Here is a 23,593-nt window from a genome sequence, read left to right on the forward strand (position 1 = left end):
AAACTCATGCCAGACAAGATCATTGTGAAATGATAGAAAGATCGGTAAGATTTGGTCTCATTTTGGCAAGACAGTCCTATTGACTAATACAATTGAGTGCTCATAATGAACCCTCTAAGAGCAAATGGTCTAGAGGAGTCAAGCATTTCTGGGAATGTGATACACGATATCTTACACAATTTTCATTTTAAGCTTGGCTTGGTCAGGGTTCATGCCGGGATGCTGATATGTAGCTATATTTTTATTTTCTCTCACATTTCCTTTAAACGAGGTGGGGTATAGAAGAGAAGTTTCTCGCCACCCTTGAATGAGAGGAAACAGTTCATATGTTTTTGACTCTTGCCCCCAACATAATGCTCTCCTCCTCCTCCTCCCCCACATCATGTTATTCTCTATGTGAGACTCAGCTGAGAGGCATTCAAAGACCTTGTTCACAATCACAACTCAGGGCTCCTGAGACTCAGTATCAGAAACTGCAAAGTCCTTGGAGGAAGGGACCACATCTCCCTTCATTTACTCAATAGATATCTGGCCACCTGGTGGTATACGCCAAGCACCCTTCTAGCCACTAGAGATACATACAGCAAGATCCCCGTTCTCATGGAGCTGACTTTCTTATGGGAAGACACACAAGCAAGCAAAGATAAACACAAACATAAATAAGACAAACGGTGGCAAAAGGTATGGAGAAGTGCTACGTGAGAGTGATGTGCCGGTCACCAGGGAAAGAGGACTGCAACGGAAGAATAGTGGGAAAGATCTAGAACACTTGAGAAGATATGAGGCGTAAGTGATCCTGGAGGAGATAACAGGGAGGGCACAGGCCTGGAGGCAGGAATGAACTGTACATCAGAGGAGCAGGGAGCAGGGCACAAGAAGGACAGTTATGCTGGATGACCTGGAGACCCACTTCTCCAAGTGTCTTTTAGATGAGGGGGGATATAGACCCAGGCAGGGCCTTGAGGCTTAAATTAGAGCCAGGGTTTTATTCTAGGTGCAACAGGAAGCCATCAGAGTCTTTTTTATTTTATTTTAGTATGAATATTTTCCTATTTTAAATTATGTAAAATACACATAGCATGAAAGTTAGCATCTTAATCATTTTTAAGTGGTGTTAAATACGGTCATATTGTTGTGCAATCATCACCACCGTCCAGCTCTAGGACTCTTTACATCTTGCAAACTGAACCTCTCATCAGAGGCTTTTAAGCAAAGCAATGACATAATCTAGCTTATGTTTTTAAAAATTAATATCGTTGCTCAATAGAGAATTGATTGCAGGGAGACAGTAGGATTGGGAGTTTATTGATACATTTTGTGGACATAGCTGACAAGACTGCTGCTAATTTGGATGTGGGCATGATATACTGGTAGAGAAAGAAATGAGGAGAGATGACGTCTAGATTTTTACATCTCCAGTGTCTATAGCCAATGTTTATTTCATAAATAAGTGAATATTTATCTAACATTTATCTGTCCTTTATTCCTAGAAACAAGGACAACAGACATGGAAACTACCAAAGATGTGGTAGATGTCTCTTTTCTAAGGTCCAACTATCTGTGCTAATTCTGTCCTTATAGCATAAAGTTGACATAGTTGGTTCATGTCAACATTATCAGCCTAATCCCAATTTAACATTAAAGGCTAATCCTTTTTATGCATATAGTAAATTTTATTAAGCACTTCACATAAATTACTTCATGAATTTCCTAAATAAATAGTTTTTAACCTTTGAGACTATGGTGCTATAGGCAAATTTGATGTTTTGGAGAGTTTTATGAATCTTCCAAAATCCACCTAGAGACCAAGCTTGGGTTAAAGAAGCCCTGCTCCACCTTATGTGAGTTGTTATTGTATACCATTATGAGAACCTACACTTTATTAGCCTAGTCCTGGGGCCTTTGGAGAAATGCTTTCAAAGAGTTTACCTTCATTAATGTCCATAATAAATGAGTTATCAAGAACCAATGTTAATTTTTAAAGTATCTTTCCATCTTTAGCAAAACTCGTATCCAAAATACCACACATGAAGTAATTCAAGATCCTCTTAATAAGAACCCACTTGATAAATCCCTTTTAAAATTCATTTCTAGGGGAAAAAAGTACTACCTTACAAATTTATGTATGATGGTTAAAAACCAAACCATTAAGAGTGGTGGAGCCCTGGCCGGTTTGGCTCAGTGGATAGAGCGTCGGCCTGAGGACTCAAGGGTCCCAGGTTCGATTCCAGTCAAGGGCATGTACCTTGGTTGCGGGCACATCACCAGTGGGGAGTGTGCAGGAGGCGGCTGATCAATGTTTCTCTCTCATTGATGTTTCTAACTCTCTATCCCTCTCCCTTCCTCTCTAACTCTCTATCCCTCTCCCTTCCTCTCTGTAAAAACTCAATAAAGTATATTTTTTTTAAAAAAGAGTGGTGGAAACATTCTCTTACTTTTTCAATATGAGCTCCCAGCTAATAATTAAATTTTAGTGATTCATTTATCACAACTACATTACCTAGATTTTCCCCTTCTATGCTTAGATCTTAATATGTTTATTGTGAGCATTTCTCAAAAAAGTGCAATGTGAATAATGTACTATCACATGCAAACTTTGCAGTTGTCCTATTTTATAAGCATATTATCTGTCCTCCTCCACGCTTTTTTAAAATTTTTGTTTGTTTTGTTTTGCTAATCCTCACCCAAGGATATTTTTCCACTGATATTTTAGAGAGATTGAAAGAGAGAGGGAAAGACAGAGAGAAACATCAATGTGAGAGAAACACATCAATTGGTTGCCTCCTGCCTGTGCCCCTGCCCTTGACTAGAATTGAAACTGGGTCCCTTTGGTCTGAAGGCTGATGCTCTATCTACTGAGCCAAACCGGCTAGAGCTAATTTATTTTTTTAATGTTTTTATTGATTTCAAAGAGATGAAGGGAGAGAGAGAGAAAGTTAGAAACATCAATGATGAGAGAGAATCATTGATCAGCTGCCTCCTGCACGTCCCCCACTGGGGGTCGAGCCCGCAACTTAGGCATGTGCCCTGACTGGGAATAGAACAGTGGCCATCTGGCTCATGGGTTGATGCTGAAACACTAAGCCACACCAGCCAGACCATGCTTTTTTTATTTTTTCAAGATAAGGAAGCAGACTCTGAGGCCACATGTAATAAGTGGCAGGTTGAATATAGTCAGAATATCTATATTCCAGATCTAGGTCTGCCACTCACCACCACTCAGGTGACCTTGCAAAAAATCACTTAAATCTCCTGGAGTCTCAGAGTTTTGGTCTTTAGAATTGAGTTCAGAGCACCTATCACCAAAGGTTGCAAAAACTGAGATCACGAACGCAAAATTTTTTCATGACATATAAAAGCAAAGAAAGCCAAGGTGTAGAAACAGTAGCAGTAGCAGCAGCACATATTTGCCTGTTAATAAGGAGAGAGCTAACAGTCCATCCCTGCTCTGTCTACTGATGAAATGTGACGACCAAATTGGGGGGGCTGACTACAGGGTGCCTAGCAAAGCAGTGGGCACTAACTCTCCATTGACTTGACCCCTCCCTAGCCCCACTACTTCCAGAGATTATCAGGCAGTCACCCCAAGGGGATGAATTTTGGCTAAGAACAGAAAATGAGAATAGAAAAGGTTGTTAGATGAGACAGCATGACTTGGCTGGATGGTTTAGTCATCTTTGCTAAGATAATGTATTCTTGTTTTACATTCTGTCATTGTTCAGGGTTAGCTTTTATAACACATGGGCCTCAGGGCTAGGTACATCATTGCATTGCTCTGGACTTCGGTTTTCTCACCTGTAACAGGGGGAAGCATAATCCTTGCCCCATTCAAAATCTGTAGTAAAGTGTAAGGAGTAATTAATGTTGTTACATTTATTATAAGTATGAAAAGGATTAGCCTTTAAGGTTAATGTTGGAATTAGGCTGATAATGTTGACATGAACCAACTATGTAGACTTTATCCATGCTATAAGGACACAATTAGCATAGACAAGGATGAGGATGGGAAAATTAGCATAGACAAGGATGGGGATGGGAAATTAGCATAGACAAGGATGGGGATGGGAAATTAGCATAGACAAGGATGGGGATGGGGCAAAAATTCAGTAGTAAAGCACATTCAGAGTTAAGGCTAACAAAGAGAAAGTAATTAGTAAGTTAGAAAAGCTCTTGAAGAATAAATCTGGGAGAAACTAAGATGGCGGCATAGATAAACACCGGGAAATAGTCGCCTCCCACAACAATTGAAAATTAGCCCAAAGGACGGAGCAAACATCGTCCAAAACAACAGGAAGGCTGGCTGAGTGTAATTTCTACAACTAGAAGAAAAGAAAAGCACGCTGAGAGCCAGAGGAGCTGCCGAGGCTGAGTGCAGAGGTACGGCGGCGGCTCGCGCGCGGAAAGGGGGTGGCACCTGAGGACGCGGCTGTCTTTTTGAATCACAAGCTTCCGACTGCTCTGATCTCCGGTTCCGGGAAGTCTCTGGGGACCCAGGTCTCATACGGGGAGAGGCTGCTCTCTCAGGAGGCAGCGGGCGAACTTGGGGGCAGATTTCCCTCGGAGGTGCTTGCAGCCATTGCCGGGACACTGAGACGCGCGACTCCGGGCGCGGAGAATCAGCCATAGCTTCTTTCTCCGGCCTTTGACTCCCTGAGACCCCGCCCCACCCGGGCTGCGGCAGAGGCTTTTGCATGTGAATGCCCCGGCCCTTTGCAACCTGATAATTACCTAACTGCAGCCGGGCCAGCCAGACCCGGAACTTCCAAGAGAAGGCCCAAGGCCCCGCAGCAGCTTGCATTGCTTCACAGCTGAGCCTCTTTGTAGTTCCTGCTGTGTGGCCTCAGGCAGGGGCTGAATTAGCACCTCCTTAGATCCAGGAGCCACTGTACCCAGTGGTCAGAGGGGGTCCATTCTCCCACTTCAGACACAGCTGCTTCCCACAGCCAATTGGCCTGGAGGTCAATTCCTCCCAGTGATCCTACAACAAGCGAGGCACCAAGAGTGCACCAAGAGTGTCCACCCCAGGTAACTGGGGAGGCTGAGCCACTGGGCCCTACAGGACACCTGGCGCGCAGGCCACTCTATCAACACAGGGAAGCAGCCAAAATGCGGAGACAAAGAAACAGGTCACAATTGGCAGAAACGGAGGAGGCCAGACGACTGGATATAGAGTTCAAGGCCACGTTTATAAGGTTTGTCAAGAATTTTATGGAAACCGCCGATAAATTTAATGAATCCCTCAAGGAATATGGTGAGACCATGGAGGTCATGAAAAAGGACCAATTAGAAATTATGCATACACTGACTGAAATAAAGAATACTTTACAGAGCTCCAACAGCAGACAAGAGGATCCCAAGAATCAAGTCAAAGATTTGAAATGCAAAGAAACAAAAAATACCCAACCGAAAAAGAAAAAAGAAAAGAGATTCAAAAAATATGAAGATAGTGTAAGGAACCTCTGGGACAACTTCAAGCGTACCAACATCAGAATTATAGGGGTACCAGAAGGAGAGAGAGGGCAAGATATTGAAAACCTTTTTGAAGAAATAATGACAGAAAACTTCCCCCACCTGGTGAAAGAAATGGACTTACAAGTCCAGGAAGCGCAGAGAACCCCAAACAAAAGGAATCCAAAGAGGACCACACCAAGACACATCATAATTAAAATGCCAAGAGCAAAAGATAAAGAGAGAATCTTAAAAGCAGCAAGAGAAAGACAGTCAGTTACCTACAAGGGAGTACCCATCCGACTGTCAGCTGATTTCTCAACAGAAACCATGCAGGCCAGAAGAGAGTGGCAAGAAATATTCAAAGAGATGAATAGCAAGAACCTGCAACCAAGATTACTTTATCCAGCAAAGCTATCATTCAGAATGGAAGGTCAGATAAAGAGCTTCACGGATAAGAATAAGCTAAAGGAGTTCATCACCACCAAACCAGCATTATATGAAAAGCTGAAAGGTATTCTTTAAGAAGAGGAAGAAGAAAAAGGAACTCTTACCATTTGCCACAGCATGGATGGAACTGGAGAGCGGATAAATACCACAAGATCTCACTTATTTGTGGAATATAATGAACAACATAAACTGATGAACAAGGACTGATCCAGAGACGGAGAGGCATTGATTGGACTGTCGGGCCTTGGAGGGAAGGTAGGGGAGGGTGGGGGCAAGGGGGAAAGATCAACCAAAGGACTTATATGCAAGCATATAGGCCTAACCAATGGACACGGACAACGGGGGGGTGAGGGGGTGAGCGGGGAGAGGGGGGGTAGAGGGTACACATATGTAATATCTTAATCAATAAAAAATATTAAAAAAAAAAAAAAAAAGAAAAGCTCTTGACCTCTAATCTGAACTTGCTTCTGGTCCCAGCATACTCAACAGGCTTGTGACCTTGGCCAAATGACTTGGCCTTGCTGGGTTTCAGTTTCAACAATGTAACAGAGAAGGTGGGCACAAATGACCTCTAAGGTCCTTTCCAGCTACAAACACTTCTAACATGTCTTTAACAAATAAACAAACACATAGACACAGACAGCAGAGGGTGATCACCAGAGGGGAAAGGGTGTGAGGGGAGGTTGAAAAGGGTAAAGGAGTTCAAATATATGGTTATGGAGGTAGACCAGACTTGCAGTGGTGAACACAAAATGCAATATACAGATGATGTATTATAGAATGGTACACTTGAAACACACGTCATTAACCAATGTCACCCAATAAATTTAATTTAAAGAGACTATGAGAGAAATGAAGGAAATTAAAAGAGATAATGCATGGAATTTTATAAATTGTGAACTACTAAATAGGTATTGGTTATCCTATATAATAAAAGCCTAATATGCAAATTGTCCCCTCGGGCAGTCTTTTGACCTGGATTTCGACTGCTCGCTATGACGTGCACTGACCACCAGGAGGTGGCGCGGAACATGGCAGGTGTCAATGACGAGGCGCTGCCAGCCCCGATGGGCTCCAACGAGAGCAGGACTGCGGTGGGATGGTGGAACAGGTGAGTGGGCGGCACCAGGTCAAGGCAGGTGCGAGCAGTGGCCCGATAACCCACAGACGGTGACCAGGGGCGGCAGTGTGGGGTGGGGCCGCTGCCCAGCTCACAGGTGCTGAGGAAGCAGGGCGGAGGGCCAGGCTCGGACCAACGGCCCCACAGGCAGGATGGTGGAGCAGGAGAGTGGGCAGCACCAGGCCAAGGTGGGGTGCCAGGCGGGGCTGTGGGGCTGCAAGGTTGTGGGCGTGAACTGGGGCCTGATCTCAACAGGCCACCCCGAGGGACCCCACCCATGCACGAATTCGTGCACTGGGCCTCTAGTTATTAATAAATGTAAGACCTACCTTTAGAAAACATTTTCTACACACTCATAGCACAGAAAAGGTTTCACTTCTTCACGGCTTAGGTGGGAGAACTCCGAGACATGTTGCTGTGGGAGTGAAGCCCAGTTATCCACAGGGATAGCAGTAGCATCTTCATTAATATATCTGGTACCAGCTGCCTCCCTTCCCTTTCTCTGCTGCCACTCTCTAGGATCACTTCTCAAATAAATGGCTTACAAAAAAACCACAATCCAATATTGGAAATTCGGGTTGAATTACTGCATGATAAAGTGGTAAAAACATGGGCATATTAGCACTGGGATTCAGATTAAACGGAGTCTGGTTCCAAGTTCTGTTACCTACTAACCACATGACTTTGGGAAAATTACTTACTTCTATATGCATCAATTTTTTTGTTTATAAAATGGAAACAATATCTGTGAAGAATAAATGATATAAAGCATATGTAGAAATTAGCAAAATGCCTAGCACATAGCAAAATAATGCTATTATTATAATAAAATGTACTTTTATTTTTCTCATTTTTATCAGTTCTGTTTTCTAAATCAGTTCCGCCATTTATCATTAACTTGTAAAGCTTTAAAAAGAACTACTATACCTCTGTAATTAGTTTGAATCTAGAATAAGTTTTATCTTGCCCAATTCAATCTGTCAGCTTAACATGACTAAGAAATTATCAAGTTTAATAGACTAGCTAATGCTATACTACGTATTTTTGCTTTCAATTATTATGGAAGTCATTTAAGGGAGGTAGGAACCAGCTCTAGGTTCTACATATTGGTTCATACTATTGAAATAAAATGTTGTGTGGCTCTTTTCCACTGCCAGTCCGCCGCCATCATGGGTCGCATGCACGCTCCCGGGAAGGGCCTGTCCCAGTCTGCTCTGCCCTACCACCGCAGCGTCCCCACCTGGCTGAAACTGACGTCTGACGACGTGAAGGAGCAGATCTACAAACTGGCCAACAAGGGCCCGACTCCCTCACAAATCGGTGTGATCCTGAGAGGCTCCCATGGCGTTGACAAGTACGTTTTGTGGCGGGCAATAAGATCCCGAGAATTCTTAAGTCTAAAGGGCTTGCTCCTGACCGTCCTCGGGATCTCCACCAGTTAATTAAGAAAGCTGTTGCAGTTCGAAAGCATCTCGAGAGGAACAGAAAGGATAAGGATGCTAAATTCCGTCTGATTGTGACTGAGAGCCCTATTCACCAATTGGCTCGATATTATAAGACCAAACGAGTCCTGCCCCCCCAATTGGAAATACGAGTCATCCACAGCCTCTGCACTGGTTGCATAAAATATCTATGTACTCGAGCAATAAAATCATTGTTTAACTAGAAAAAAAATGTTGTTTGGATGCTAAAAGCCTAACTTAAACAATAAGTATGAGTTCATTAGCATAGTATGCGTAGCAAAGAAAAAGAAATCTCCATGTGCTCTGCTTTTTACATTCCCAATGAAAAATTTCACTTTGTCTTTATTAATGTGTGTCCTTAGAATAACGGCAGGAGCAAAGCTTCTGTTTACTTACTATGCTATGGCATGAACTATTATAGTTAGATGAACAGCAGCAGTAATTTTGACTGGTTCTGATCAGTTAGTCAAAAATACTGTTTACAGTAAAGAATCAAAAAACAAGTACAAACCATAAACACTGACTTAATCTTAAGACATATAAATATGCATTAAGTCCCCAATTTTCTAAAGCAGTTTCAAGTTTTCCTTGAGGAGGCATACCTCCCAAATATTTTTCTTATATAAACCATACTCAGAATTTATTTTCTATAATTTCTAGTTTTAATTTTCCAAGTGAATGAAGAACTAAAAAACAAAACAAAACAAATTTGTAAAGCAAGGTTGGGATATTTCCTTCCAAGTTTTATAATTTTATTTCAATCTTTGTTTTCCTGCCTACTCTTTTAGTCACTAACTTTTATGGAATCTTCCTCATTGCATTTATGTTTCATAGATTTACACGCTGATTTAAATTATCTAATCACAATGACAAGTGTAACTGGCACCAACTGGTTTGCAATAAGTACAACAGACTATTGTTGTTGGAACAGGGAACAGGCCACTAGCAGCCAGGGCAGCACACAGTCTGCTTTATGGGGAAATGAAGCGCATAGGCTCACGGGGCAACTGGTTAGATGTCAAGAGGATTGTCTTTGTATTAGGATGAACCATATGCAATTGTTAACATTCAACTGTCTTTTATCTTGGAGAAATGACAAGTGCATACAAGTGCATATATTCAACATAAGATATATTTTTATTGACTATTGTTAAATATTATATTTACTACCCATGTTTTCCCTGTGAACAGTGAATAGTGATCCTTTATTTTTTAAATGCCATGCTACATTTACTCAGGAACTCACCTTAAGCTACTGAAGAATCAGTCATTGGACTCTGGGTTCCTAAGAACGTTATTTCTACCTCCTTCCTTTCTTCACGTTAAAGTCACACCGTGTTAGAATTTCAAAGAGGCTGAGGGCATAAGCCTGTGCCTTCTAGCTAACTGAATGATAAACAGCACAGGGATTAAAATGTGAGGTCAGCATTCGTTTGTTTACTGGTTTGCTTCTAAGACAAATGTTTTTGGCCTGCAGGATCCGACACAACACTGCCTGTTGAGAGAAGGCAGGAAAAAGACAGGTACTAAGGGGAGTGAGCAGAGAAGCCCCGGGGCAGAATTAGGATACATTATCCCAAAATACAAACACCTTTTATTTTTGTTCTATCCTGGTTGTGCTATTTAATAAACAAACAAATAAATCACAAATGTGCTATTAAGACAAAACCCGGAAATGTGGGACAGAATGGGATAAGGAGGGACTGTATTCAGATAGGAGACTACTATCAAACCCTTAGAAGTGCTCACATTTACAGACGCTAAAATGTCTAAGTCGGGTTTATAATTGTGTCCTTATGCCCACACAAAACTATTGAATGATATCTGAGCCCTAGTGTCTCATACCTTCTACAACATCAACCCACAGAGTTAGTATGCAGAGTGAGAAGAGCGTAAACACTTTAATTATACCCGGGTTCCAATCCTGGCTGCATACATCTAACCCTAATGCTCATAGTATACATGGGTGCAGAAAAGTAAAAAAAAGTTGCTCACTCTTCCTGCTTTTGTCATCTGAGCACCTTTATTCACTTTTCTGCACCCGTGTATATTATGAGGATTATGGTGCACACCTTGCTGGCTTCAGAGGATTCCTGAGAAAATGCATGTGGTGCCTTCCTGCAACTATTACTGATCTTTAAAAGGTGCCAAAACTTTTCACTTCAACAAAGGTTTTAAATCTTAAATGCAGGCGTGAGTAGTCTATAAACATGTGGCATGGAGGACGTCCATGCAGTTTATTTTCTATTCCAAAATTGTTGTGCAAACTGAGCATAGTCAAGATATTGGATGTAAACAATGAAGGTAGCTGTCCTTTCCAGATCAGATAGAGAACTTAGAGCCTCCTCTGGGAGGAGAGAGGTTTCAGAGAGGTGAAGATGCAAATGCCAGAGGGGTGCTTTTAAAATACAAATCTTAACAGGTCCCTCCCCATCTTATAGGTCTCTAATGGCTCCCAATTAACTTTTGAATAAAATCCAAAAAACATTAGTTAGAAACCAGGCTCTCTGTACCCCAGCCCGGGCCTATCTAGGCAACCTCCTCTCACACCCTCTTCTGCAGTGATTTTACGGTACTTGCAATTCTCTGATCACATCTGCATTCTCTCTGCCTGAATTTGATTTTCTGTCCTCACCCCATTTCTCTGCTGCCCTAACTTCTAATCTTCCTTCTTTTTCCTCAGGAGGACAACTTTGTCTGCCTTACTCTGCTTGGCTTTCTCAAGACCACCTGTGTTAATCACTGTTTATCACACTGTACTGTTACTGCTAACCTCCCTCAAATCCACACAGACCAGAACAGGCTTTAGCATCTAGTCTTACAAAAAGCTGACACTCAATGATTTTTAATATGCATTTCTGAAACTCCCTAATTTGGCCTTATTGCCTTATAGTTAAGGGGACAAAGATGTTGGGCTGCTGGTGTACATGGCTTGTGTGGCTGGTTATCCAGATGGATAAGGACTTGTCTTTAACAAGGCAGTCATAAATTATATGGTAACGTATTTCTCTAAAAATATGATTATGGCATGCTTCTTTCCATATTATATGATGTGTATTATTGAAATTCAAGGTTATCTCCCAATTTATATGCTACCATATTTACAAATGTTCCAAAATTATTTGTTTGGTACATAGCATTCTTCCATATCCTAAAACTGATGTTTGTACATGTAGCACACCAAGGAGAATAGACAATTAAACAAATTAGGAAAGATTTTATTTCTTTAACTTCAACTAGTAATTATTTAAGAATAGAGGGCTTTCCAAATCTTGATGGACATAAAGGGCGTGATTGACAGTAATATAATCACAGTAGGGAATTTTAATACTCCATTGACATCAAAATATAGAACTTCCAGACAGAAAATCAGCAAGGAAACAGCAACCCTAAATGACACACTAGGTCAGATGGATTTAATTGATATCTTCATAGCATTTTACCCCAAAGCAGCAGAATATACATTCTTTTCTCAAGTGTATATGGTACATTTTCTAGGATAGACCATATGTTAGGACATAAAACAAGTATCAATAAATTTAAGAAGATTGAAAACATATCAAGCATCTTCTCTGACCATAATGATATGAAATTAGAAATTAATCACAAGAAAATAACTGAAAAACACACAAAGACATGGAGGCTGAATAATATGTTACTAAATAAGGGATGGATTAACAATAAGATCTAGGAAGAAATAAACAATACCTTGAAACACATGAAAATGAGAACATAATAACCCCAAATCTATGGGACACAGAAGTCCTGGAGTAGGTAGATAGGAGACTCTGTAGAATCCTATTTTCTTTTCATTAGCCGGAAAAGGGAGATTTAGAAAGTTTAGAAACTTGACCCAATTGAAAAGAAGTAAGAAATGGTGGACCTTGAAAATGACTTCAGGTTTTCTCACTGCACAGAATACAGTCAAACACTGCTGCAGTTAAATATTTTACCCTTTGTTCTCCCTGCATGATCTACAATAATAATCTGTTTTGTATTGATATTTACTGCTGTGTTGCTGACAATTACCTGAAAGAGAAGTTGGGGTGCTTCACTGGGCTGGAAAAGGTTTAGCTAAATCAGAAAGCAGGTCTAATTAAGCAAGTTTATTCTATATCTATAAAAGGCTAAGTTGACTCGCACATGCACGATACATATAAAGCTCTCACTGGCGCCAATCGCACACGTGTCTTTCGATCTGTCATTGTCGATCGTGAATTTGGTTGACACTTCTATTATAAAGGGAAAATAGCGATATTAAAATATTTCTTCTAATTAATTTCTTTTCAATGTGCACAAATACGTGCACCAGGCTACTAGTATAATATAAAAGATCAATGAAACCAAGAGCTTGTTCTTTTAAAGATTAACAAGATTGACAAAACTTTAACCAGACTCATCAAGAAAAAATGACAAATTGGACAATCTGGATGAAATGGATAAATTATTAAAACATACAATCTTCTAAAACTTCATCAAGAAGATCAGAGAATCTGAATAGACAAATTACAGCTAATGAAATTGAAGCAGTAATTTTTAAAAACTCCTAACAGATCAACATCCTAGACTGGATGGTTTCACGCATGAATTTAACTAAACATTCAAAGAAAACTAACACCTATCCTTATCAACCCATTCCAAAAATTCAAGAGAAGGGAAGACTCCCAAGCTCATTTTACAAGGCCAGCATTATGCTAATTCTAAAACCAGACAAAGACACGACAAAGAAAGAAAATTACAGACCAATATCCCTGATGAACATAGATGCTAAAGTCCTCAACAAAATATCAGTAAACAGTCCTGCCATACATTAAATAGAGCATATGCCATGACCATGTGGGATTTATTCTGAGGATGCAAGGTTGGTACAACATCTGCAAATCAATAACCATGATATACTACATAAACAAAATGAAGGATAAAAACCACATGATCATAGATGCAAAAAAAGCATTAGATAATCTAGCACCCATTTATAAAAACTCTCAGTAAACTGAGACTAGAGGGAACCTCAACGTAAAAAAGGCCATATATGGCAAACTCACAACCAGCAGCATACTTAATGGGCAAAAACTAAAAATATTTTCCTTAAGATCAGGCACCATACAGGGATGTCAGCTTTCAACACTCTTATTCAACATAATACTGGAAGTTCTAGCCACAGGAATCAGACAAGAAATAAAAGGCATCTAAATTGGAAAGGAAGAAGTAAAACTGTCATTATTTGCATATGACATAATACTGTATAGACAGAACCCTAAAAATTCCACCAAAAGAACTACTAGAACTGCTATTCAGTAAAGTAGCAGGATACAAAGTAAATATCCAGAAATCAGTTACATTTTTATACACCAATAATGAACTATCAAAAAGAGATCCCATTTACAACTGCATAAAAATAAAATAAAATACCTAGGAATAAATTTAACCAAGGATGTAAAAGACCTGTGCTCATACAATGATAAGACAATGAAGAAAGAAACTGAAGAAAATACAAATAAGTGTAAGCATATACCATGTTCATGGATTGGAAGAATTAACATCATTATAATGTCCACACCACCCAAAGCCATCTATAGATTCAATACAATTCCTACAAAGATGCCAATGGTGTATTTCCCAGAACTAGAAAAAATATTCCAAAAGTTTATATGGAACCACAAAAGACCCCGAATAGCCACAGCAATCTTGAGAAAGAAGAATAACGTTGGAGGAATCATGCTACCTGATGCCAAAATATACAAGGCCACAGTCATCAAAATATCATGGTACAGGCATAAAAACAGACATATAGATCATGAAACAGAATAGAGAGTGCAGAAATAAACCCACGCCTTTACGGTCAATTAATATCTGACAAAGGAGGCAAAAAACACAATGGAGTAAAATAGTTTATTCAACAAACGGCGTTGGGAAAATTGGACGGATATGCGCAAGAACAAAAAAGAAACTAAATCATCTTCTTACACCATATACGAGAATAAACTCAAAATCAATTAAAGATTGAAATGTTAGACTAGAAACCATAAAAATACTAGAAGAAAACATAGGTAGTACAATCTTAGACATTTCTCATAGCAATATTGTATCTGATATATCACCTCAGGCAAGGAAAACAAAAGAAAAAATAAACAAATGGGACATCAAACTAAAAAGGTTTTGCACAGCAAAGGAAACCATCAACCAAATGAAAAGACAACCCACTGAATGGGAAAACATATTCGTCCCTAATGATACATATGAGAAGGGGTTAATATCCAACATTTATAAAGAACTTCTAAAACTCAACACCAAAAAAAACAAACAATCCAATTAAAAAATGGGCAAAGGACCTGAATAAACACTTCTTCAAAGAGTACATACAGATGGCCAAGAGACATATGAAAAGATGCTCCATGTCACTAATCATCAGAGCAATGCAAATTAAAACCACAATGAGATATCATTTCACACCTGTCAGAATGGCTTTCATCAATAAATCAACAAACAACAAGTGTTGACGAGGATGTGGAAAAAAGTGAACCCTCATGCACTGTTGGTGGGAATGCAGACGGGTGCAGCCACTGTGTAAAACATTATAAAGTTACCTCAAAAAATAAAAAATAGATTTCATTTTTATACGAAATCTAATGAGTAAACTAACAAACAAAATAGAAACAGACTCATAAATATATAGAACAAATGGACAGCTGGCGGGGTGGATTTGGAGGGGTTGGTAAAAAAAGGCAAAAGGATTATGGGGAAAAAAAACCTCATAGACACAGACAACAGTTTGGTAATTACCAGAGAGAAAGGGGGTTGAGAAGATGTAGAGGAGGGAAAAGGGGGGATAAATGGTATTGCAGGAGACTTAACTGGGAATGGTAAACACACAAAACAATACACAGATGATGTACTATATAGAACTGTACACATGAGACCTATATAATTTTATTAACCAATGTCACCCAATAAATTCAACAATAATAAAAAAGAACAAAGGACTTGCTTTTATGTTTATCCCAGTGCCTACCATAGTCCTTGTTATGGGTTGAATTGTGATCCCCAGAAAGATATGTTGACATCCCAGCTTCAAGAACTTCAGAATGTGACATAATTTGGAAACTGGGCCTTTGCAGATGTAATTAGTTGAGCTCATACCTTAATCCAATATAACTGTGTCCTTACAAGATAATGGCCATGTGAAGACAGACACACGGAGAATGCTATGTGAAGACTGAGTCAGATACTGCAATATAACATCTATAGGCCAATGACTGCCACCGTCACCAAGAAACTAGGAGAGAGGTATGGAACAGACTCTCCTTCAAAGCCCTCAGAAGTAACCAACACGGTTGACACCCTGATTTCAGCCGTCTATCTTCCAGAGCTTTGAGACAATAAATTTCTGTTGTGTTAAGCTGCCTAGTTTGTGGTGCTTTGTTACAGCAGCTGGAGGAAACTGACATAGTAGAAAACATGCAAAAGGGGTTTAATAACACTGTTCACATTGAATTGAATTACTGATACTTCAGAGAGAGAAAAGTAGGCACAACAGATCCATTCTGTTTTTAAATTTTCTTTTAGAAATCTGACAATGTGTATTAAGAACCATAAAAACAGCCATAATTGTCAACAAAGTAATTCCACTCCTGGAACACTATCATAAGGAGACAAATCCCAATTTGTTCAATGACATATCTGCAAAGATAAGTAGTACTATAACTTGGGTTATTTATAATTTGCTGCTAATATATCTGTCCACAAATAGAGGATCAGTTGAGTAAATCACGTTGTAATTACTGGAATACTATAATGCAAACAACAGGACTTTCAGAAATTCTATAAAATGAAAAATGCTTACTATTTGTTATATGGAAAACACAGAACACTAAAATTCTACAGGGATTGATTTAGGAAAACATGCATAGAAAAAAAGGAGTGAGACCAAGGTAAAGTGGCAAAAAAATGCATTGTGGTTAAAGTATAGTTGGTGGGTCAGAACTCTCTCCCTTGCTCCCTAATCTCACCATTTTGGTACCTCCTTCCATTTTTCTTTTCTCTTCTCCTTAAACCTTCCCAAGCAAAGCCAATTCTTTCCTGACAGTGCCTCTTGGGATTGATCCAGGCCCATGTCGCCTTATATAGAGGTGTTTTGGGAAAAGATTCCTATTTGGCCTGTCTGCAGACTCATCCAACTGTCATGTCTACTGCCAGAATAGGACAGTCATTCTACGGCCAAATATATCTGATGTGGTAATCTCTTCATTTGTGTTGTGTGTGCTTTTATGTATATGTTATATTTTTTTTCAATAAAAACGGGTTTGTTTTTTGGTAACTTACTGTGGTTTCATATCTCGTTTTGCTAAAATAAAATTAGGATTCATGGTTCTCTGCGGATATGGTCCTACTCCGTTACACTTCTGAGTGTAATGTTTATTAGCCGAGATAACTGGGTTCCTGTTCTCTGCCAATATGGTCCTACTTCATTACACTTCTAAGTGCAATGTTTAGCCAGAATAGCTGGGTTTCTGTCCACAGACTGGAGTTGGCAGAGACTTTACTCTTCTTCTACAATGACTGCCAATGCCTGCATGTCTACCAATGCAAACTCCTCAACATCCTGTAAAACCTGGCTTAAAAAATTTCAAAGTTTCCCTCCATCAGCACACCCACCTATCTGTGCTACCTTAATTCATTGATCATATTCTGCAAACACGTATCAACCAACTAGTAGTTGTAAGGCCTGAAGATGTAATTTCCTAAGTTGTTCACAATCTTTTTGTGGACATCAAACATTTATGAAAGAAGATAGCCAACAATATAAAATGACATGTGATAAGTGATAAATGAGTGTTTAGGGATGGGAGGGAGGGAGACTGGTGAAGAAAGGATAGGGAGGGGGTGAGATTGCTGAAGACTAGAAGGAATAAACAAGGGAAAGGTTGAATAGATTTCATGACCAGGATAGGGGTGTTTGGAGATAGGACCACTAAGTTTGGTCCTAGCTGACTAGGAAAATGGAGGGGGCCCTTGACAGAAATGATATCAACTAGAAATTCTCTGGGACAAAGCAGGGCAAGTCCAAACGGAATATTATAGGCACGGAGTGAGAGATGCTACCTCATACTGAGTAAGACACATGGAAAACTTAGACTCTTAAGCTGGATGAGTGGAGGTGTAACAGAAGAGACAAAGTTCTACGGGAAAAAAATTTTTTTTGATCTGGGTGTTTTATTAAGTTCTTTGAGCAAAATGCAGATACCTCGGATTCTGGTAAAGCAGTTCCAACAAATAAAAAATAACTTATACTATCAACTCTAAGAAGGGGAGAAGAGGAAGAAAAAAGGTGAAAAAGGCAAAATGTAAGCCTTGTCTCATCAATCATAACAGTTTTGTTTGTTTTTTAATCTCACCAGCATCTAACAGCATTCAGGCAAAGTCAGCCCGACTAACAAAGAGTGAGTTTGGTGTAATCAGGGAGTGATCAGTAATTATATACACATTATCAAAAAGGTAGCAATTTAAGAAAATGGGAAAATATGTTAACTTTTATAGCAAGAGAAAATTAGGACTATCTTAACAACTTATTATTATTAATAACAGAACATTTAAAGTAGCAGACATTCAAATAATGAGTTTGAGTCCCTTTATTGATGCTTACGGGGTCTGCATGTGCTTATGGGTTCCGTAGATGTCAGACACACACCATTTTTTCTCATTCAAAGACAAACGGATGTTTTACACTCACTGACCCTGCCAGTGAGATGTGTGTTTTGAGTAGTCTGTCTATAGAATGGATGCAGTTACTCTGCCAGATCACACTTTAAGTTAGAGGCTTTTGCAGTTGTGGAAACAGAGAAAGAAATGCTCTCACATTTCCTGACCAAATTGCTAGCGTCCCTGTGCCTGTGTCTTGGGGTTAGGACAATATGTTTTGCTCTGGGAGAGGCATTTAAGATACAGACAAATGTCAGCCATGGCTCTTATCTTCCAGGAGTGAACACTATCACCGCAAGCATGGGGTCCTTATGAAATCTTAAAAAGTAGAAGAACCCAAACTAGTACAAAACGACACAAGAAGGAAAAGAGGGATCTGAGAAAGAGTCTGGTGAATGATGCCTGACACAGCTCAGGACTTCAGGAAACCAGGGACCCAGAAAGGACCTGTAGGTGAGACAGTATGCAGGGGTGAACAGCCCCAGGGCTGGACCACAGCCCGAGCCAGAATCCCCTGATATTCCTGCACCCTTGGGCGAGTTACTGTCTCAGTGTCTTCATCCGTGAAATGAGGATCTTGTTGATCATTCACCTCACAGGATCCTTGAGAGGATTAAGAGTTAACACAAGTTCTTAGAGCAGTGCCTGCACATACAGCACTTGCTAACTATCTGCCATTGGAATAAAAGACTTTTTTCAGTCCTCAGCGACCTTGGGAAGGACAATTTCTGGCCAGCAGTAGGAGCAGACATTACAAAGTAAGGTAATTAATAAGCCAGTGAGCGGTAAGAAGACGGAGGCAGCCACAAAGCATCGATGAATGTCACCTGGTTAAACAGTAAGAGGGAGGAGTGAATGAAAGAGTACAGGGTTTGAGTGAAAATGCTTTCCGAGGGGATAGCTCAGCGAGGAGGAAAAGGCTGGGCTCGCCAGAACTCTTCTCCGGTCAGTGTGGGGCTACTTTCCCCACCCACACAGGGAGCTGGAAAGGGGAGAGACCGGACCCTTCCAGTCCCAGCCCTCCAGGGAGCCCCAGACAGCGCCGTCCCCGCATCCGGTAAGTTTGAATCAGCGCTGACTGACTGCGGGAGAGGCCCATTTCCTAACGAATGCTCCTCGGGAGACGAAACAACAGGCTTTCCCATTTCCCTCTCCGGTACGACCTGTTCCACGGCTCTGTACTCATCACACCGCTCCTGGGCCAGCAGCAGCCGCCGGGACAGGATGCAGCTGCGGGAGCTAAAGAGGCAGCGCCCCGCTGCAAGAGCTGCGCCCCAAGTTCATTCCGGTCTCAAGGACACCAAAGCGCCCCAGCGGGGAAGGAAGCAGGAAGAAAGGGGTTCGGGGATCCTGGGGTGTGGCTAGTGCGGCCGGATCCCGGAGCGGGGGAAGTGACCTCGGTGGTCAAGGTCGAGCAGATCCTTCCCTCTCCCAGTCCCACCAGCGAGCACCTTGGTCCTCCCGCCGGGAACAGCCGGACCCGCGCCGCGTGGGAGCGCTTAGGGGAAGCGCGCAGCCCGGGAGGAGCCGGTCACCGGGGTCCCTTTGGGACGCGGGTGGGGGGACGCGAGGGGCTCCCGGGAAGCGCACAGGTGAGCGCGGTGGTCCCGCCCTCCCCCAGGGAGGGGCCTTCTCCTTCCGCACCGCGAGCCGTGGTGCGGGAACAACCAGCCCGCCTACCCCGACCCCCGGGAGGGCCCTGCTAGGCTCTCCGGGTCTCCGGCACCCGAATCCCAATCCCCGCGTGCAGCACCCAAGTTCCTCCATCAGGCTGCTCCCAAGCCCTTGCCTCGGGGTCTCTCTCTCTCTCCCCCATCTCTTCTCCGCGCCCCGTAAAAGTTTGGCCCCCGCCGGCGGGCCCAGCGCCCCCACTCACCCTGCGGGAAGCGGAGCCGAAGCGCCCGGCGCGCGAGGGAGCAGGGGGTGGCGGCGCGAGCGCGGAGCTCCTCAGCGGCCCTCGCGCCCTGGCTGCCGACTGAACCGAGAAGGGGAGGAGGCCGCCGGTGGCACCTGCCCACTCTCCCACCCGCTGCGTGACGCGCGCAGCGCCGCCCCCGCCCCCCCCGCCCCCCCCGCCCGCCTGCCAGGTACCCGCGAGGGGCGGGGGGCGGAGCCGCCGCGGCCGGGAGGGAGCGGCCGGGAGGGGCGCGCCGGGTGGCCCCGCCCCGCCCCGCTCCGCACCGCTAGCCCACGCCCAGAGCTTGGCCCGGGACTGGGCGCGCTGGCTGCTTTGGGTATCGGTTCTGGCCGATGGACTCATTACATTTCTTTCTTGGCACAAATGCCATCACCCGAGGTCATCCCGAGACTTAACAGAAATAACGTAAAGATTGTCCTCAGGCATGATTCAGGAATGACACTAGGAAAATCTGAAATGAGGAAAACCTGGCCAAGGGGGAGGCTGGCAGGGGAGAGGGAGAAATAAGGACGTCCCTGCTCCAGGAAAGACTATAAGGAGGGTTAATTCTTCATCTAAAATGGAGGCCAGACCCAACCAGGGCGAGAGGACCAATTTGGGTCAGCTTCATCCTCTGCTTATTAAGAGAATTCCTGCAAATAAGGGGGCTCTTAGAGCAATGAAGAGCAACTGTATATAAGCTAACTACTTTCCCGGTTATTAACTGCAACTGCTGCAGGAAACAAAGTCTAGCAACCTTTCTCCTGAACTGCTACTGTTGGATTGGGGAGTGGGGTGAGGATGCACATTACGCATATGTATGTACAGGGTACTCTGTTATTTTTTTTTTTAACTTACCTGGCCTTGTTTCTGGTTATGGTCTTCTTAAATGCTATTACGTTTTGGAATCATGACATCAATAGCTGAAAGGCAAAATAGGGGTCCAAAGAAGTGACTAATTTCAAAAGCAAAACGAAGAACTGGGATTGAGTTATCATCCAGAAACCTGAAAATAATCTGAGGAGTCCTGACCCAGGCACCTTGCAAACGTGGCTGGCCTGTGGGTTTGTGCTGCGAGTTTTAAGCACGGAATCATAATAAATGGTTCAAATTATCCGAGAGGGTGGGTAGGGAGGACACTCAGTGGGCCAGAAACATGTTTTTCCCACGGGCTTTGGCTTCCATCACCTAATCCTGCTGCACTGAACATGAGGTTTTAAATGTTTTTTTGTAAAGCCTTGAGAGCCTACACGGTAGCTATTGAAAGGAAGACACACACACACACAAATGGTAAACAAATTTAAGAGAACCTTGAAGTCAAGGATTTCTCCTTCCTTTAAGATAAACGTTGCTTTCATAATAAAAACAGGTGGTTTAAGTAGATTTGGGAAATCTTTTGGGAATTGGAGACAATTGCTTAATGATATTTGCTTTTGAGTCTTCCACTATCAACCAATCTACATATATTTATGAAATTGCAAATATGCAGAAGGTCAAATGGAATCATTCACTTAACAAACATTTATTGAATGCTACCATGCTCCAGGTCCTGAAGATTCAACAGACAATAAAACAGACACACACAAAATCCTGTTCTCGTGGAATGTACATTCATTCTACTGGGGCCAATAGAACATAGGTGAATAAACAATATTCAGGGTTCTTGTTGTGATAAGCACTACAAAGAACAATAAAGAAGGGAAAGCGCTGGGGCCTTTGGAGGTGGGGAGCTGCAGCGTTAACGTGATTAGGGAAGACCTCAATGGAAGTAGGCATTGAGCCAAAATTTTAAAGATGTGAGGTGGCAAGCCTATTTGTCTATCCAGTTTACAGCACTGCAGTCCGGGGGAACAGCAAGGCTAAAGGCCCTGGGGTATTGCCTGAGGTGGTACAGCAAGCAGGCCAGAGTGGTTGAACTGGAGAGACTGAGGATAGTAATAAATAAGGTCAAAGAGGTACGAGATGCATTTTGAGAAATGACATCATCTGACTGAAATTCTAAAAAGGAGTATCCTGGCAGCTTTGTTGAAAATACTTTGGGAGAGGAAGGTAAAAGGGCAGAAGCAGGGATGATTAGGAGGGTCTTACAAAACCTGGATGAGAGATAAAAGTGGCTTGGCCAGGCTAGTAGTTGTAAAGGTGATCAGGTTTTTAAAATATATTCTGCAACAGGATTTCCCAAGGATCTGATGTGGGGTGTGAGAGAGGAAAAAAGAAGTCAAGAATGACTTCAGGGTGTTTTCCATGGAAAGGAAGAGAGCTTTTCTCCATGAGAGGTGGTATACCCCTAGCTGTGGTTGCTCGCTCAGCGCCTGCTACTCTCATAGTCCTTTCACCATTGCAGCAATATTTTTGATGTGAAAGACATTGACCCAGAGGGCAAGAAGTTGGACCAAGTGTCTTGACTGCATTGTGAGAGTGAATCTTTCATGATGGACCTTATCTTAGATGTAAACATTCAGATTTACCCTGTAGACTTGGGTGAGAAGTTCCGGTTGGTCATAGCCAGTATCTTGTGTGAAGATGGTACACTAGATGATGGTGAATACAACCCCACAGAGGATAGACCTGCCAGGGCTGACCAATTTGAGTATGTAAAGTATGGAGAAGTATACAAGATTGAGGGAGATGAAAGCAGCAACATGTTTCTCTGCCTACATGTTCTATGGGGGCCTGTTCATGAGGCTGCAGGGTATTGCCAACATCCTGCATGTATTTGAAGTAGATTCCAGAGTTTATCAGATGAAGAAACTGGCCTTCTTAACCACCTGGAAAGTCTAACTTCCTCCCATCTATGCCTTTCCAATATACTTCCAACATCCTGAGGCTGCTACCAACTTCCCTTGCTTGGATTATAACAGACTATTAACTCTTCATTGCTTCTGCACATTGTTCCTTTTCAACCAATCCCCACACTGACACAAGAGTGATCCTATTAAAATCAAAGTCAGCTTATGTCTCTCTCCTGCTCAAAACCTTCCAATGGCTTCCCATATCCCCTCCAGCGACCTACAAGGCCCTTTTTAATCTCACATCATCTCCTACCATTATCCCCCTAATTACTCTTCCCTATTTGCCTGTCTTGCTGATCCGTGGACATTCTATTTATGCTCCTGCTTCACTTGATGTTCCTTTTATGGATGTCTGCATAGCTAACTCCCTCATTTCAGCTCATTATTCAAAATTCCACCTTTTTCAGTGAGAATTTTCCTGGCTGCCCTATCTAAAATTTAATGCTGTTTTCTACCCTCATTTACCATTCCCTTTCTCTCTCTCTTTTTCTCCTGCACACTTTTCAATAACATATTTGACTTTCATATTTAACATATTGTTTTTTTCCTTTCATTTCAGTATAAGATCATATCTTCTCATCTTTTAAAAACTGCATTCTTCTCATTCCATTTCCGTTTATTCAGTCTCAATTTTATTTATTTTTTTCTGAGTGAATGAATTAACTTAATAAAAACATTTGAGAAATGCATATTTTTTTATTGTATTCAGTCTCAATTTTAAGGT

At 41.9% G+C, this 23,593-nt stretch overlaps 1 protein-coding gene and 2 pseudogenes across 3 annotated transcripts in view; 2 read left to right on the forward strand and 1 right to left on the reverse strand.

Moving 5' to 3' along the window:
- The window catches only part of ELOVL7 (ELOVL fatty acid elongase 7), an 88,658-nt gene extending 68,513 nt beyond the window's left edge, over positions 1–20,145 (reverse strand). The window contains exon 1 of the mRNA XM_081088784.1: positions 20,057–20,145. The gene's annotated coding sequence lies outside the window, so the exon portion shown is untranslated. The remainder of the gene's footprint in view (positions 1–20,056) is intronic.
- On the forward strand, positions 8,183–8,643 carry LOC308518372 (small ribosomal subunit protein uS15-like; annotated as a pseudogene). Its single transcript has one exon. The product of its transcript is annotated as a small ribosomal subunit protein uS15-like (transcript).
- Positions 20,146–22,509: 2,364 nt separating the features above from the next.
- On the forward strand, positions 22,510–22,858 carry LOC308518127 (DNA-directed RNA polymerases I, II, and III subunit RPABC3-like; annotated as a pseudogene). The gene has a single exon. The product of its transcript is annotated as a DNA-directed RNA polymerases I, II, and III subunit RPABC3-like (transcript).
- The last annotated feature ends 735 nt before the right edge of the window (positions 22,859–23,593 follow it).

Source organism: Myotis nattereri, assembly GCF_964212035.1.
Source record: "Myotis nattereri genome assembly, chromosome: 4".
In the NCBI taxonomy this organism is placed as follows: domain Eukaryota; kingdom Metazoa; phylum Chordata; class Mammalia; order Chiroptera; family Vespertilionidae; genus Myotis; species Myotis nattereri.